This window comes from Condylura cristata, unplaced genomic scaffold, assembly GCF_000260355.1.
Source record: "Condylura cristata isolate star-nosed mole 26May11 unplaced genomic scaffold, ConCri1.0 scaffold00009, whole genome shotgun sequence".
NCBI lineage: Eukaryota > Metazoa > Chordata > Mammalia > Eulipotyphla > Talpidae > Condylura > Condylura cristata.
In genome coordinates, this window is record NW_004567110.1 from 25,458,746 (window position 1) to 25,473,280 (window position 14,535).

General features: G+C 38.8%; 1 protein-coding gene across 2 annotated transcripts in view; it reads left to right on the plus strand.

Moving 5' to 3' along the window:
- Positions 1 to 14,535, plus strand: part of NCALD (neurocalcin delta) — a 312,691-nt gene that overhangs the window by 176,771 nt on the left and 121,385 nt on the right. Inside the window, exon 4 of one of the 2 annotated variants that reach the window (XM_012722992.1) lies at positions 6,220 to 6,300. The exons of the other annotated variant lie outside the window; for it this stretch is intronic. The gene's annotated coding sequence lies outside the window, so the exon portion shown is untranslated. The remainder of the gene's footprint in view (positions 1 to 6,219; positions 6,301 to 14,535) is intronic. 2 annotated transcript variants of the gene reach the window in all.

Consider the following 14,535-nt stretch of genomic DNA (forward strand, 5'->3'; position numbering starts at 1 on the left):
CAGAAATGAGGGGGAAGTTGATACATTCTCAGCTGAAAGAAAACCTAGAAGTTTGTTACCAGCTGGCTTAGCTTAAAGAAATAGGTTGTATAAGTTCTCTAGGAAAAAGGAAAATTGTGAAAGGAGGAATCTTGGAACATCGGGAAAAAGACTGATACAAGGAGTAAAATATAATAAAGTTTCTCCTTATAAGTTTTATAAATGCTTGTTAATTGAAAATTTACAACACAGTCTAATGTGACTTTAAATGTATGTGGAGGAAATATTTAAGAATATTATTAAATAAAGGAGGGTAAGTAAAATAATATAAAGGGTGGTAAGATTCTTGTTGAATTGGTTTAACATCAATAATAATGGACCCTGGAAAGTTGTGTATACTTAATGTATTGTGGAAGGCAGCCATTTAAAAAGCTACATAGAGAGGTATACATAAAATATTATAGATAAATGAAAAGAGAGTTCTAAAAAATGTTCAACAATCCACAGTCAGGATGAAAGTGCATAATTAAAAAAGAGAAAATAGGCCCTCCCTGGTGACACAGCGGGTTAAATCACTTCACTGAGAAGCTAAAGCCACTTCTGCATGAGTTCGATCCCCGCCTGCCCCAGAGGTGACCACATGGCGTGGCAGACCTCTCCTGACACGCCTGCTGCTCCCCTCAGCAGTGTACTTCGTAGATCTGCCTGTTCTGTTCCCTGCTCTGTCTCTGGTGAAGCCTCTCACCGCCCCTGAGCCTATGGCCTGTACCCCAGTTCTGTATGTACAAATAAAATAAAATCTTTAAAAAAAAAAGAGAGAAAATAGATAATAAACAAAACGCAAGTAAAAGAATAGGCGTTATGCTAAGCATATCAATAGTTGTATTAACTATAAATGATCTTAAGTATAGAAATACTGTAAGACAAAATTAATACAATGAATTTTAAAAACAACCCAATTATATACTATTTACAGGAAACAGCTGCTAAATATAATACTGATCATTCAAAAGAATGATCTCTAAAAATAAATATATTGGACTGCATCCAAATTAAAGATACTTGTTCTCTGAAGAACTCTATTAGAGGATAAAAAGAAGTTATAGGCTGAGAAAATGTTTACAAAACACATACCTGACAAAAGACTTATATCTTGATGATATAAAAATCTCAAGCCAAAAAAAGAATCACTCTATTAGAGGATGGGAAAATTATATAGAAACATTTCACTGAAAAGAATAAATATATAGCAAATCAGCACATGAAAAGATGTCACCATTACTAGCTATTCGGGAACACAAATGATGATCATAAAATACTACTCACTACACACTTATTAAAACAACTATAGTAAATAGTACTATTACCAAATGCTGGCAAGGAAATGAAAAAAACAGAATCTCTTATGGTTAAAATTGTAGTCTCTCTTGAAAACCTAGCAGTTTCTTACAAACTAAACAAATTTAATATATAACCCAACAGTCACTCTCCTGGGCATAGGTGCTACAGAAATAAAAACTTGCATCCATGTAAAAACCTGTACACAATTTCCCCCAGCAGCTTTATCTGTAATAGTCAAAAATTGGAAATAAACAAAATGTCCCCCAGTGGGTGAGTGGTTAATCAAATTGTGATACAGTCACACCATGGGCTATTTTTCAGCAATAAAAAGGAACAAACTATCGATACACACAGCTGACTGGCTTCCAGGATAAAGGACAAGCACAGAGGGACTGGGCATCACCACGAATGATAGGAGGATGGACTTCTGCGTCTAATCTTGATTGCAATGTTAATTACATGAATTTTCATATGTGATAAAATAATATAGAACTGTAAAAATGTATTGTCTGTGGGTTTAGCTAAACCAAAATATTGTTTGGATTTGCTATTCTTAGGCCTTATCTGTAAAAAGCCATTGTCTGTATATAGTTATATATTATTGTTATTGTTGTTTTTCATTGTTTCCAAGGCTTCCCCAAGTTGCTGCATGTAGTTGTGATGTATTGATTTTCCCAACTGTACAATACTCCACATTCCAGCTCAATTTGTTTATTTTCTCTCTGATTGGTGGACATGTCTGTGAAATCTAGCTTTTGTTGTTTTGAATAATGTTGTTATAAACCTAGTGTGTATATCTTCCAGGGAAAATATGAATTTGTCTAGAGAATATTGCAGAAATGGAATTGCTCTGTTACAGGGTGTGTAACCTCTTTTTGAGCTTAAATTGTTCCCAAGTGGTTATATCAACCGTACTCCACAATCAGTTTAATGTGCGTTTTCCGGACTACAAGAAAGGTTGCTCACTGTGCGTGTGTTCCTTCACCATTCTTATTTCCTCCCCTTTCACAATGTGTCAGATCATATTTTTCTACTGTGTTATCTGTTCTTACTTCTTCATCTTGATTTGTATACTCTGAACACTGATCTTCTGTTGGCTTTCTTTGTTGCAAACTTATAGCAGCTAGGTGCATGTTTCTGCTTTCTTTTTTGTACATTTTGAGAACAGGTACCTAACATGATGGTGAGCGATTTAGCTGTCTTTCCTTTTGTGGGTAGCACTTTTATACCTTTCTTAAAAATTATTTTCCTAAATACCGGATGGTTTCACTCATAGCAGGAGTATAATGGACCAGGCGAGAAAATAACAAAAATAATGAACAACCATAGACCAGAGACATTCTGGGGGGGTGGAGTGGGGAAGGGGATCAAAAGCGGGGGCGCAGGGAAGGGAGGGAAATGCACGGGACTATGGTGGTGGCACAGGGGTGATTTGGTGATGGGAAACCCATGGGGATTACAATTGAGATGAAAAAAAAATGTGAAAAATGATGTAAAAATAAACTTTTTAATAAAAAAAAAAAAAAGTAAAAAAAAAAAATTATTTTCCTTGCCACTAAGTGAAATAAGTCAGAAGGAGAAAGATAATATGGGATGGTGTCACTTCTGTGTGAAATATAGAGAAAACAATCAAAGGAACAGATAGACAAACCTCAAAACTAACCCTTGAAAGCTGACTATAGAACTGAGCAACCAGAGGAGGCAGGGGGCAGAGAACAGGTGAGAATCCAGTTGCAGGAGCAAATGTAATGTGGTGGCAGCTGAGGGTACCTTGGTGCTGGAAGCTCCAAGTAACTACATCCGAAGGGGAAGCTCCCACCCTCCCAAGTACCAACAACAATGCAAACCACTGTTGTTTCAACCCCTTTCCCATTTGGAGGTCAGAAAGATGTTCTTTATTTTCTTCCACAAGTTCTAATGTTTTGTTTTTCAATACTAAGTCCTTAATCCTTCTGGAATTGATTTTGGGGATGACTGCTCCTTGACTTTTGGATGAGTGTATGATTGCAATCTTCTGGAGAGCTCTGTTGTCTTCTCATTCCAACTCTCTGCCATGTCTGGTTCTGATGCTGTCTCTTCAAGTTGTGTTTTTTACCTTTTGATATGCTTTGTAATTTTTTTTTGATAGCCAGACATGATGTGCAGATTGAAAGATCTGCTGTAAGTAGCGCTTCAGTAATGTGGTGGTGAGACTTATGGGAGAGGAAGCTTTCTCTAGTCCTGTGATTAGGCCTCAGTCCTTTATGAGCTTATGAGCTTATTTAGGTGAAACAGGACAGCGAGAGCTGGCTGCAGTTGGCGTACTCCTGTTCTTCAGCTCAGTTACACTCTGATATTACCCCAGCAGCTTCGGCGCTGGCTAACAGCTTCATCTGTGGCAGGCCCTGTCAGGAACTGAATGCTCTGTGGTATTCACCATGGCTCCTTACCCCTGCCTCTTCAGGAATCCTAAGATTTTCTTCTGTGTGCCTTGGGAATCAGCTAGAGCACCTGAAAATACATCTCATAATATTGGGAGGCCCCCGATGATTGGGTCTGCCTGGAGAGTTGGCCCCAGGGCGACCCCAGTAATTCCTCAGTTACAGTTCAGGTTTTCCTACTCTGGCTGCCATAGTGGCTCCTTGGTGAGTCTAAAAGCCATCACCCCTGTAGTGTCCTGTTGGTTTCTCGATCTTGAGAGCAACTGTGAGCTCTGTGTTCTCCTCTCTCTTAACCATCTGGGGCAGTTGTTGACTTCTACTTGATACTAGGAAAGAATGGTGACTTCCCAGCTCCTCAGATGTGGAAATGGATGAAGAAACCCTTTGTTGTCTTTTAATGACTGGGTGAATGAGAAATTGGAGAGAAAAAAAAAAAACTCATCCACAATAAGATTTGGAAAAATGGCTATTTCTTCTTTAGGTATCCTTGAAAGAGATTTTGGTCAAATGTCCTACATTTTCTTAGCATTTTTGTCTGAGCAATTTTTCATGTGTTTGAGTTTTAGATCTTAAAAAGCTGAAGAAACCAAAACAAAACCAATGAGCCCCCCCTCCCCATCATCATTTGAACTATGGGTGCATTTAAGTGGGTTATTTGTTGAGAAGGGAAGCATAAATGTTTGTTCATGGGAAATGTCCCTGGACTGGACATCAAGAGACTTGGGACTAAACCTTGACCTGTCATAACCTGGTCGTGGAGCCTCTCTGGGTCTGGGGTGTGGTCAGCTGAAGGTACCAAGAGCCTTGTTCAGCAGTTTAACCAAGCGGTTTATTTTTCTCTTGTGAGAGCCAGGTGCAGGAAGCCAGACAGGGCTGCCGCTCCTTCTCCTAACGTAGTCTTCACAGCATGTGGCTTGTCTTCAGCTTGCCACTTAGTGATCACCAGATGTCTACTTCTGGCTGGAAGGAGAGGAGAGGCAGAGAGCAAAAAGCAAATGCCAGAGCCCTTTTAAAGTGCTTCTCTGGGAGCCCCACCTAGTAACTTCAGCTCACACCGCCAAGCCAAAACTGCTCCACTTTCTGGTCCTTACCTATAGTTTTAATGGGATAATTGCTGCTCCCTAGGAAATCAAAGTGCTGTAAGGGGAAAGGAGAGCCTGGCATTGGAGAGACAGGTCTACCCCTCGCTCCAAGCTGCCAGGGGGAATGCCTGCCACCATGAGCAGGGCTGTGTGCCTGACCAAATACGAGAGCACTTTGTGTGCTGTAAGGTGTATTTCATGAACAAAGAGGAAAGATTCTGGACTGTAGTCTCAGAGAGCAAGTGTGATGTAAATAGCAAGTTAGGCTAATTGTGAAGACTTGAGTACATAATAGCTCTTGATCTTAGCTTGTCTTTCACATATAGGGTTTTCATGGAATCACATCCTCAAATACCCATCTTTGAATTCATATTCTTGTGAAAAATTGTAGTGTTGTTTTCTTTCCCCTTCCCCACTCTGTCCCCTTTTCCCTTCCTTACATGATCCTGAACATTATCCTGAATGTCTTTCTATGTGATTTTTCTTTGGAATGAACCTCCCTTTGCTGCCAGGGAACAGCCTTGCTTGCTTTAAAGGCATTCAGCAGAGTATAAGACCAATTCAGCAGCAGGCAATCTGAGCAGCCTCAGAATTTAGTGCCTAACACTGAACTCTGAGGTGGGGTTGTGGTCTTCACCTTCTGCAGCTTACTTTTGGCATAATGATGGAAGGCAGCAGAAGGAGCTGTGTGTCTGCAGAGAAGATTCATGTCAAGAGAACTGCAGAAAATCGAATGATGGGGTGAATCCCTGGCTTTCCAAGAGCAACATCAGATCTGGGCCTTTTTGCTCCCGGCTCAATGAAGCAAAATATTTCCTTGTTTTGTTCTTTATTTATATCTGTGAGTTTAAATTGGATTTTCTGTTATTTGTCATCAAAAGTTTCCTAAATTATAGTTTCCATATATTCCAGGAAAAATATTCCTTGACTATTATTTTAAATAATATAAACCTAATATATTAATATGTATAGATACATATCTACACATACACCCCTATATATAAACATATATACACCTGAGTGTGTTCTGAAGCTTATAGCTTTTCTATGATTAAGGCTATAACGTTACTAAGAATGCCTGTGACTCCTCTAATAAGTTGCCTACATATTATCTACTGAAAGGATTTTAGACTGTGAAATGCTACGACCTGAGTCTCTGTTCTTTTGGGGACTTCTAGCCTGTGGAACTAGCTCACTCCCCAGAGCACTTTGAACAAAAGACCCATTAGATTGAGGTATGTCAGTATTCTTGTAGGTCTGTTTCCTGTTTCCTGTTTGCAAAGGCAACTACAGAAAAAAAAAATAAAATAAAAAGTAACAGCCTTACATAAACTTCTTACTGAGTTGTCAAATGTTGGAGTAAAAGATTCATTGATTATGAGCGATCTCATTTACAGGGCCCTTGAGCTGCTGGTGATAAAATCTGCCGTGATACGTGCAAGGCTTTGAGGTCTAAGAAGCTGCATTGACTGTACATTGTGAGTTACTTTCTTAACTTTTTGGGATGCCTGGGTTTCAAATGCTGTAGACTATGGCCCCGAGTAGAGAGACATGGTGTCCCACTTAGGTGGTGTGTGTTTGTTGTGTCGGGGGTCAGGTTGATAGAAATGCTGCTTACATCTACCGCAAAGGCTTTATCATGAGCTTTATATCTGCATTTTAAACTCTCAATGAATTTGTATGTTACTGAAGAGAAAACTGTACATCCATTCAAAAGTTGAAAAATGCCGTTCTCTTCTGTGGTGACCCTGATTAAGTAGAAACCTATTTAATTGATAGAAATTTACTTAAAAAAAAAAAAGAAAACAAAAAAACAAGTGATAATGAAGTAAAACCTGACCTGTTTTCTGGAGGGTGGGGGGAGGCAATACATATGTGCCTCTCCTTACTTTCCAAATCTGCTTATTTGGAATGGAAAATTGAAGAGGGGATGGGATGTTTCCAGGTTCAGAAAAGATTGTTCTGAAATTCTACTATAGTATAATTAGGGCAACAATAGCCACAATAGTGAATTTCCTGTTTAGATAGGAACAGTATTACTTTCTCATTTTGTTGATATGGGTCTCAAAAGCTCTCTCATTGAATACTTAGGAAACTGGCCTTTTAGGGAGGGAAATCTACTGGCATATGAATTTCTTGGAAATTTTTCAAAATATGTTAATGGTCCCAGACAAGAACCAGCTAAGTTTTGTGAGCAAGGTTAAATAGGCCCTGGTAATACTATTTGAGACTCTTTGTAAATAAAGCATGGATATTGGTCTAAGATTTATTTGGCCAAGTAGTTGTGAATGAGGAGCAAATGGCAGGAGTAAAATAAATGTTGATAAGAACAAACCTTATTTTGTATTTCACATAAGTTATATGGAAGGGAAATAGTTGATGTAAATGAAACCTTAATGTACTTATGTAATTTTCATCCACTTCCTTTATCTCCACTAGCTCTCTAGAGTTTAATTAGGAATTATATGAGCAACATGGCTCATCTGGATGGTAACAAGAAAGTGAAAGCAAAACTCTTTGTTCCAAATTTGGGACAAATTTGGACTGGGCCACCCCCGTCATATTAAAAATCTTTACTTTTTTTGGTGTGTTTTGACTGCTAAAAATGTTTTTAAGAGATTGGTGGCTTGCAGCTTCCAGAATCAGAGTTTTGCTAGAGCAATGTCCAGAGACTGCTGAAAATGTGAAAGGATCTGTGCCCATGTACATGAAAGCGCCAGGGTTTGATTTTGCAACATGCCCATTTGTGTTGTTCTTACAGATGATACAAAAACTGTATTTTAAAAGAGAAAAACAAAAACAAAAACCAAAACCTGGTAGGCAGTTCTTTTCACGAGACCTCTAGAACAGTAATAAAATGTTTGCAATCAGACATCCTTTACCATGACATTGAGAACTAAGCTCCAACGACAGAGTCGAAGATCGAGTTGTATATTTAAACTGGTAGTGACTAGGCAATCCGAGAGGTTCCTGTGATGCTCTGATTGAACTGCTTATGGAGAGTGTAATCGTAAGCAGGGCAATATTCATTGCATTAGATGCCCCATCAAATTAAAGAATAATAGGAAGCTGTGTATTCTTTTCTAAAGATGTAAAATGTGGATGGGAGAACTTCTCCCCCCGACATGGATCAGTCATGTCTGCCATTGGCTTCTGCTTGTTTCTGTGTTTCCTCACACATGCAGGCTCTCCTATGTGTCTGTGATCATGATTCCTCACTGAAGAGTACTTTCTAGATGGAGCACAAAATAAATTCTACTCCTCCTCTAGTTTATGTGGAACAAGGTGGGACTGCAGGAATTCATGCTATAGATGCAAGGCATCTACCAGCCTCACAAGGGGAAGACTTGGCTGAGGCAGCTCTTGAGACAGTGAAGAAACCACTCCTTGCTCTACTACTGTCAGTTCAAGAAAGGAATGAAAAAGGCAGAGTGGAGGCGCCACCTCTTTTGCAGAGGCTAAACTTCCAGCTAGTGATTTCCAAAGGAATGGCTTAAGTTAGCTTATAGGCTTCTACTTCCTGGACTTCCTGGAATTTTGTTCAAGAATTTCAGACTCTCTAGTAAAAAATTTCTGTGACAGAGATCCCGGTTACAGTTGTAGGGAAGATACATGTAAAGAAACTATTTCAGAGTAAAATATATGAACAAACTCTAGGTTTACAATGATTTCTTCCTGCTGTCTTGGGTGTTTTTGACACCCTTACTAAATTATTTCATCTGGATTCCCAAGAAATCCATATATTTTCTCTTAGTGCTCCCATGTTGATCAGGGAGGGCTTCCCTGAGGAAGTTTCAGAAGGTTTGGGGGTGGGGAGGAGAGTATTCTGGAAAGAGCCCCTGAGATAGAAAGGAACGTGGAGCTTTCCGAGAACCTAGCCAAGCTAGGTTGCTGAAGAGCAACAGGGACATGATTTGAAGGATAGCTAGCGAGGTGGCAGAGACAAATCATGAAAAATTAGTAAAGAACAAATAAATGAATGAATGGGCATGAGTCATTCATAATATGGAGTTATTCCTATTGTCTCCTTTCCTTACTGTGAGCATAGGAGTTTACAGCCGTATAATGGCTCTGTATTGTGGGAGAAGACATTCATTCATTCAGTCAATCAGTCAGTCAGTCAGTCAATCAATCACTCATTCTGCCATTAAACACAGGACAAAATCCCTGTTCACATGGACCTTAAATTCTAGTGGAACAGATGATCACTGATAAGCAAATATATAGATTTTGCAATAAGTTTTTTTTCTAAAGTGTTGTGAAGGTCTTTAGATGAAATTTTAAAAAATAGCTCTCATATATCTTGAGTTGCATCTAACTGGTTACTCCTTTGTTTAGTTGAATAAAAGTTATCTGGATTAGCAGCATGGGTACCATCCTCAGCACAGGTGTTCTTTACAGGCAAACACTGGAGAAATTCTAATAGAGGAAAAGAAGAGAAGGAACTGTTAGATTTTTATTTGTTCTTATTTCTGAGAAGCTAATGACTCCTCACCATACACCTTACTGTCTTGGAGTGGTGAGGGGAGTAAAAGGAATAAAAATAACTCAGACTAGCACTGAACGAGGATTAGTCAATAAGGTAGAGTCTCTCTCTCTTTTTTTTTTTTTTAACAAAAAGTACTTAGTGTATCTTATTATAGACTTAATATGCTTTATAAAGTCCCTAGAAAGTCTTACCGTCAACATATAATAAGTCCTCTCTTAATGTGTCACTTGGTTCTTGGAACCTGACTTTAAGTGAAACAACATAGAACAAACGAAAGCAGGTCCAAGTAGCTTCCTTCAGTGTCAAGTCAGTTTTTTTTCTCATCATTAGTCCCAATTGACATTGAACAAAACTCTGTTATTCATGAAGGGTCTGCTACCCACATCTATGGACCCGAGTTCTTTGCTACATTTCCCATAGTTGCATCTGAAAGTCATCAGACTTGTAACTCAGGTAATAGTACATTCCTGGAATCTTGTTGAGTTTTCAGTCATGCTGGGCTTTTCTGAAGTTCTGTTGGAAGACTTCCTGAGGTGGTGTTTGCATGTCTGCATGGGGAGCAACACATTCAGTGGAACTCAGCCAGGACACCTGTGAGGGCACTTTTAGTCTTTGCAAAAATCACCATATGTGTCACTGTATCAAAGGGAGGCATAAAACTGATCTGTTTTAAATATTCAGGAATTTCTTTGTTTTTGATTTTCATTTTGACTGAACCAAAGTGATTATTTCGGTGTCTGCCAAGAGGAAAGGTGGGTGCATAGTTGTGTGATCTATTTACAGGCTTTTTCAGGTGTAGCACAACTAACATTTGTGTGTGTGTGTGTGTGTGTGTGTGTGTGTGTGTAAGAGAGGTAGAGATGCCCAAGGGCAGTAGCAGTAGTGAGGAGAGATCCCTTTCTACTTTAACCACAAGCCAAAAGGATTTGATAACTTGATGCAGATTGTGGGGAAAATAGGAGTAGTTGGACTGATGCCAAAGTGTTTGAACTTAGTGTACCAAAGTATTGAGGTGGCCATGGTCTGAGATAGGGCTGTTGACATTTTGGACCAGCTAGTACTATTGTGAGGTGGTCTGGATGTTTCATAGAATTCTGGTGCAGTGGCCCACCCTGACAGGACAGTCACCCCCACATTGTCTTGCATCTTTTAGGAGAGGCAAAATGGCTCTGAGAATCATTGTTTCAGTTGTCAATCCATAACCAATGGCTATGTTTTAACTCTCACTGTCATTGTATTACAAATGTGTCCAATTTTAAATGCATAGCTTTCATTTCAACAGAATGGTACATTCACAGTTCTACAGTTCTTAAATCATAATGACAAATATAATAAAACCAGAATTAGAAGACTATAAACTTTTATTCCACCAATTGTGTAAAACTTTACTGTGGTGATGCAGTTGTCTAGTGGGTGGGGGAGTATACACTTTGAGAGCCATGTTATATTTTGTTAAATCTTACAAAATTTTGCCTTCTATGTTTAAGATTTACTTAGTGGTTCAACTGTTTGTTAAAGAATATATTTATTGGAATCTTAATACCATAAGACTCCAATGCAATCAGCTACAAGAATTTATAACTTTTTGATGACACATAGAGACATAGATGGCGCAATTTAATGAGTTCAATTCTAGTTTTATATGAAGTCAAGAACAACAGAGAAAAAGAAGGGCCACTCTGTCCCTTAGTGATGGCACTTGATATTTTAGTATAAATTCTTGCAAATGGTATATTGGTTTAATGTTCCTTTAATATGTGTAGTTTAATCAAAATTTCTGAAAATGGGGAGAAAGTGTGTTCTCTCTGTCACTGTTAAGCTAAGAAGTGGCATTTCAAAATCATTTTAATAATACATGATTATATCTTCCAAAGTGTTTTTTGATTATGCTGTGTTGCCCGGGAAGACTTGAGATGGTATGAATTTGACTAGGCATATGACTAATATATGACACCACTAAAATTTTTTTTTAATTTCCTTTAACAAATATTACTTACTTTATCTAAAGTCTTCCTGCTTCAAAGTATCATGTTCAAATATTATCAATATTATTCTGGTAAAACAGAGAATTCTGTCAGGCTACTGTCATGTTCAGGAATGCATAGGAATTGCAAATTGTCTCAAAAATAAAGTTCATGTATGCTTTTTCATCTAATTCTCTGCCTGCTGGTGCAGATGCTCCTTCTAGATTTATCTCCTTTACCTCCCTCTGTCCTGTCCCTCATCACACTCCAACTGCCATGACCTAGGGGCTGTGGTCATCACTGAACTACCACCTTCACCTCTTTTCTTGCTGAGGTCTCTGCCCTCCTGGCCCTTTCCAGGCCCACCTCCCCTCATCCCTTCTTTCTGTCTCCCCACTTCCCTCTCTGACTTCTTCTTCTTGTTGTCCTGTCTCTGTCTCGTTGGAAAGCACTAGACTACTGCCTCTCAGATTATCTATGAGATGGACTGTGTATTTTTAATATTCCTGTTCTCCTGTCCATCTTAGATCCCACTACATGACATTCACTATCCGAGTTCAGCAATTTCCATGTCGGCCCATACTCCATTCCACAAAGTGAGTCTATTTGCTCACCCAGTAGGTGTGTAGTTATGTCCCATGGTTGCAAAAACAGCTAAACAATTTACTTGCAATATCTGTACTTCTGCTACAGTCTGATAAGAAAGCCTGTGGGGTGGTGTTGACTCACAGATCACCCTTTATGCAGAACCATCCATGGACTGTAAGCTTCATCAACACGGTGTCTAGATCTACTTTTTCGATCATTATGATTTTAGTATCTCATGTTGCCTGTCATGTGGGAGTGCATTTATTACTTGTAGTAATGGCATGCTATATATATTAGCACCTGTCTCCAAAGTGGCTTACGTTAAATTTTGATTACCTTTTAGTACCAATAGAGTTATCATGGCTCCTTGTATCAGAAAGTAGGAATGAATGAAAGTACCAACTGATTTATTGTGAAAATATATCCTGTTTAGTGCAAAATCTGCTAAAATAAAACATACCCCCCCCCAGGTCTCCAAAATGCAAGTATGACTTTTATAAATGAAGATAACTTGATCAATAATTTAATTTTCTTTTACTGGGTAGTTACAAAAGTCCATTGCATTCAAATTCACTAAGTAAAATAAAGGGAGCTTAGCAGGCTAAACATTTAGTCTGTTAAATAGCAATATGGAAAAGGCATTTGAGAGAAGTTTTTCCTAGTATGAAAAAAAACCCACAAAAACACAATTATATTTAAAACCAAAATGGTTTTCTTCATTTTATGTAGCTCAAGAGAATATGTTGAAACTTTTAAGAGGTCTAAAACTGTATTTCTGAAAATGAAAATCACATGGCATTAGCTGAATATCTATCATTGTAGTTTCCATCAAGAAAGACACCTGGAACATGAGGAGCGCTTTTCAAAATTTAAAATGTAAGAGCTTCAGATGAGTTGCTTGGCAGTGGTGTTCGAATGTAGAATTTTAACTTGCAAGTCTTTCTGAAGTTTAAGAAGTAGTTTCAGTTGAATGTTTGTATTGTTCATTGCCTATTTCATATATTAATAGCCAAGAAAAACAGGGACATTAAGGATATGTTTTTCCCACCCTTCCCAACCACTTACTTTTCCATGGAACATTTATTATTTCTGGGAAATATATGGCATATAACCAGAACCATAATTAGCAACAGTTTGATGTTATAGGAATTTGAATGTTGGCAATTTCTAACTTTATTAGGTCAGTGACTTCCTGTGAAATACAGAAGCAGCAAATACTGATGCTAAGGGTGACTCTGGAGTCATCTTTATTCTCCCTGACAGACTGCAGGATTTGCGTGTTTCGAATTGGGGGTGTTTGAAGACTCTTGCAAACATATAGTCCTGCTCCAAAGCCAGAAGTTTTCAGAAGAATGCAGTTTCACGCACTTTATATATATATCGCTGATTATTAAAATAGCAGGCAAGAAAACAGAGGCAAGAGATATTAACTTGCCTGAAGTCTTGACATTAAACTTAGGGAACCAGCAGCAGATCCGTGCTCTAAGGTACTTCAAAAAGCAGTGTCTCAGAGTAGGTGAGAGTTCTGGAATTCCCCTGGTACAATCCTGCTGAAGAGGTTATTTTCTTGCAGACTATTTCTGCCCACTGTGTAGGAAATACTGGGTAACCGAGGAATCTAGAGTAACCAGGGAATGCTGGGTACCTAGGAAAAGAGCCAAAAGCCATCAGAGTTACCAGCTCACGCCGAACAGTATGTTAGCATCTATACACAGTATGTTAGCATCTATACACCAAAGGGCTGTCCTCAGTGCAGGATCTGGGACTGACCTAAGAGTTGGTCACTCTCACAAGGACCCTAAAAGTAACATCATCTTTCCATCAGGAGATTGAATAAAATTTATAGAAACATTTTGCTCCAGCTCTTTAAGTATATTTAAAATTCACAGTTTCCCAGCACTGATGCATATCCATATACCACAACAAAGAAAGGCATTTCATGAAAAGTGTGTGTTTTTTCAATAATTCGTGAATTTTTGTATTTAAGACTCGAGGACCCCATGAGTGAGGGTTAGCAGGGAACCCTCAGACTTCCCAATGGGACATTTACCATTGAGTCCTAACATGCATCCAAGCCAGGGGCAGGGAGGCAGCTGCTTTTGCTTTATGTTGGAAGCAATGGTTGCTGAGCCCGATTATTCACAAAAGTAAAGCAAAACATCTTGTCAGTCTCAAAGTACAGTCAGCCCCATCCTGTGTTACTAATGGAGCTACCAAGGACTGAGGAGACAACTTGCTTAGCAACATGCACCACAGTATTTACTCTTGAGCAGCAGCAATAATGAGTGTGTCATATAAATGTCTTGGTGGGTATTTTCCTTTTCCTTTTCAACTGACATTGCTTGCCTCCATCTCCACGGAGTTACGCAGAGTGCTTAGACTGTGGACTGGCAGGCTGGATTAAGTGTACTCCCTTAAGCATAGACATCAGGCCTGAAGCTTGGCATTAGCCCAGTTGAGACCCAAAAGGAAATTAGATGGCCTGTAAGAAGAGGAGTTGAAGACTCCTAACACCCTAATGTTCTATAGAAGTACAGAACAAGTATGTGATGATGGTGATATCACCCCTGGAGAATTCATCAGACTTCATGTTTTGGTGACTTTAGACTTCCATGCAGTAACTAGAGTCTACAATAACCCAAAGTGAACAGAATGCTTATTGCTTCCTAATG